Source organism: Oncorhynchus keta, unplaced genomic scaffold, assembly GCF_023373465.1.
Source record: "Oncorhynchus keta strain PuntledgeMale-10-30-2019 unplaced genomic scaffold, Oket_V2 Un_contig_28090_pilon_pilon, whole genome shotgun sequence".
Lineage (NCBI taxonomy): Eukaryota > Metazoa > Chordata > Actinopteri > Salmoniformes > Salmonidae > Oncorhynchus > Oncorhynchus keta.
In genome coordinates this window covers 135,001-138,898 of record NW_026285851.1, presented here as the reverse complement: position 1 = coordinate 138,898, position 3,898 = coordinate 135,001, and the positions used below count along the sequence as shown (strand labels likewise).

At 44.9% G+C, this 3,898-nt stretch overlaps 1 pseudogene; it reads left to right on the top strand.

Moving 5' to 3' along the window:
* Window positions 1–2,459: 2,459 nt before the first annotated feature.
* The window catches only part of LOC127923057 (tropomodulin-3-like), a 21,812-nt pseudogene continuing 20,373 nt past the window's right edge, over window positions 2,460–3,898 (top strand).

Here is a 3,898-nt window from a genome sequence, read left to right as displayed (position 1 = left end):
TGGGTTCAACACTATATGGGTCCTGAATCTCCCCTGGGTTCAACACTATATGGGTCCTGAATATCCCCTGGGTTCAACACTATATGGGTCCTGAATCTCCCTGGGTTCAACACTATATGGGTCCTGAATCTCCCCTGGGTTCAACACTATATGGGTCCTGAATCTCCCCTGGGTTCAACACTATATGGGTCCTGAATATCCCCTGGGTTCAACACTATATGGGTCCTGAATCTCCCTGGGTTCAACACTATATGGGTCCTGAATCTCCCTGGGTTCAACACTATATGGGTCCTGAATCTCCCCCTGGGTTCAACACTATATGAGTCCTGAATCTCCCCTGGGTTCAACACTATATGGGTCCTGAATCTCCCTGGGTTCAACACTATATGGGTCCTGAATCTCCCCTAGGTTCAACACTATATGGGTCCTGAATCTCCCTGGGTTCAACACTATATGGGTCCTGAATCTCCCTGGGTTCAACACTATATGGGTCCTGAATCTCCCCTGGGTTCAACACTATATGGTCCTGAATCTCCCCTGGGTTCAACACTAGATGGTCCTGAATCTCCCCTGGGTTCAACACTATATGGGTCCTGAATATCCCCCGGGTTCAACACTAGATGGGTCCTGAACCTCCCCTGGGTTCAACACTAGATGGGTCCTGAATCCTGGAATCTTTTAAGTGGGATTTTGGGAAAGTTACTCTGGTTTCGCAACTCGAGACTCTAAAGCAGGGATGGGCAACTGGCAGATCAATCCCACCCCCCCGTCGGGGTCTCAACTTACTGTTGACAGTTAGATAAGTAGAATACACAAGTTGCAATTTCTAAATTTGGTTGTGCATAAGCAGTTTTTCTGCTTATGTCATTCACTGATAGTCAGTCAATTAGCCCATGTCAGCAAACACGCATGTTTAGGCTGCTAAGTTAGTTTTGCGGACAGCTATCTAAACTTGTTATCATGGTTGACTTACCGGCCGGAGGACACACTGTACCATTTAGATTTTTGGTAGTTAGTCTCACTCAGATATCATATTAAAAACTGCAAACATTTCCCCTTCATCCTATGGCCAGATGTGGTGAAAGAATATACACAGACTAAAGATTAAGTAGAAAATAGATCAATAAAACCCTTCTTCAAAACATCAGACTGAATGTAGATTTGAGAATGGGCTATTGGGACCATTTCTTTATACATTGAGTGTTGTTATGACATTATTTGTTACAATGCAGAGTTTGTTTCTGGAGCAAAAAATGGTCTTGGGGGCTCCCGAGTGGTGCAGTGGTCTAAGGGTATGTCTGAGGTGTCACTACAGACCCGGGTTTGATCCCAGGCTGTGTCACAACTGACTGTGACCAGGAGTCCCATAGGCCTGGCTTATCGTGCTCTAGCGACTCCTTATGGCGGGCCGGGCACCTGCAGGCTGACTTCCGATTGTCAGTTGAATGGTGTTTCCTCCGACACATTGGTGCGGCTGGGTTAAGCTGACAGGTGTTATGAAGCTCATTTTGGCAAGTCATGTTTCGGAGGACGCATGAATCAACCTTTGCCTTTCCCGAACCAGTTGGGAAGTTGCAGCGATGAGACGAGATCGGGAATTGGATATGATGAAATTGGGGTGAGAAAGGGTGGTGGAACGAGAGAGAGAGAAAAGGGGGCATCTGTACAGCTGAGTTCTGTCCAGGGCCCTGGGGAAGAATATTTGAGGCTCCCATCTTGGCAGTCAAGAAAACATTTAGTGGTTTTAAAGCTAATTTCCTACAATTCTACGCATTTTGACATGGCTAATGTTGTGTTCTTATGCTCCAAACATATTAACAAATTCAATGACGGTCTGATTGTCTAGCTTTTATTTTGGTAATTGGAAGTCCTCAAAAATTATTGTTATTATAGGCTATTTAAAAAAAAAAATATATATATATATATATATCCATTTTGTATTTGGTTTAGTAGTTTTAGTTTACCCTGAAAGCGTTTTAACATCCCAAGTAGTTTTGGAACCACTGCTGAGGATGGGAGGAGAAAACGATCCATCTCCAAGTTAAAGGGCTACTTGGGGATTTTAACGAGGCACTTTTTTCTACGTCCCCAGGGTAACTAGCGGATACCAGTTTTATGTCTCTCTGTCCAGTGATGAAGGAAGTTGGAGCTAACCAGCGGCAGATACCCATAAACTTCCAGTCATTGTGCTAACGCTAGTTAGCAACTTCCTTCAAACTGCACGGCGGAGACATAACAATGATATCAGTGAGTTCATCAGACTCCCTTTCAACTCCAGCTACTACTAACTTACTGGTTGTTGTTTCATATGCTGTATTGACTATATCGATGAGTTTATTAGCAGGGGTGATTGTTTATCTGTCTCTCTGGACATGAAAAATAAACAGTGCTTCTCTGGCTGACCGCCTTCGCTTCTGCAGTGCATTGTGGTCCTTCCTGTGTCAGCTGGGGAATGACCTGTACAGAAGAGACCAGAGGGTCAAGAGGAAGTTGGATACATCTGCCTAGTCAGGTTCTCACTCTTCTCTCCCTCTTTCTCTATCCCTTTTCCGTCTCTCCCATCTCCTCTCTCTCTCTCCCTCCCATCTCCTCTCCCTCCCCCTTTCCCCCTCTCCCATCTCTCTCCCATATCTTCCCTCTCGCTCTGCCTCTCTGTAGGCAAGGCATTTGTTCCCAAGCAGCGGCCCATCGAGTCTCGTCAGGAAGAGGTAACGACCCTTGACCCGGAACTAGAAGAGGCCCTGTCCAGTGCTACCGACACTGAACTCTGTGACCTGGCAGGTAAGGGGGAGGGGGTAGGTAGGCTGTCTTCTTAGGGACAGAGACGCACACAGCCTCGCTAACACTCTCTCTCTTTCTCTCTCTGTCTCTCTCTCTCTCTCTCTGCATTAGAAGGATCTGTGTATCTTACTGTCTCCAGTCTCTCCAAGGACAGCTAAATGCTAAATACAGGAGTCTTTCATACACACTGTCAGCCAGGCTTGTCCCATGGTACACACACACTAAGCCTGTTGTTGTGTGTTTGTCCACAGCCATCCTAGGTGTCCATACCCTGGTGACCAGCACCCAGAGCTACGATGGAACCAGCAGTAAAGACGGAGGATACAACAGTGAGTACACAACCACAATGTAACCATAACACAACCACAATGTAACCATTACACAACCACAATGTAACCATAACACAACCACAATGTAACCACAACACAACCACAATGTAACCATAACACAACCACAATGTAACCATTACACAACCACAATGTAACCATAACACAACCACAATGTAACCACAACACAACCACAATGTAACCACAACACAACCACAATGTAACCATAACACAACCACAATGTAACCATAACACAACCACAATGTAACCATAACACAACCACAATGTAACCACAACACAACCACAATGTAACCATAACACAACATGTAACCACAACACACAATGTAACCATAACACAACCACAATGTAACCACAACACAATGTAACCACAACACAACCGCAATGTAACCACAACACAACCGCAATGTAACCACAACACAACCGCAATGTAACCACAACACAACCACAATGTAACCACAACACAACCACAATGTAACCACAACACAACCACAATGTAACCACAACACAACCACAATGTAACCATACACAACCACAATGTAACCATAACACAACCACAATGTAACCATAATACAACCACAATGTACCACAACAACCACAATGTAACCATAACACAACCACAATGTAACCACAACACAACCACAATTGAACCACAACACAACACACACAATGTAACCATTACACAACCACAATGTAACCACAACACAACCACACCACAACACACCACAATGTAACCACAACACCACCACAACGTAACCACAACACCACCACAA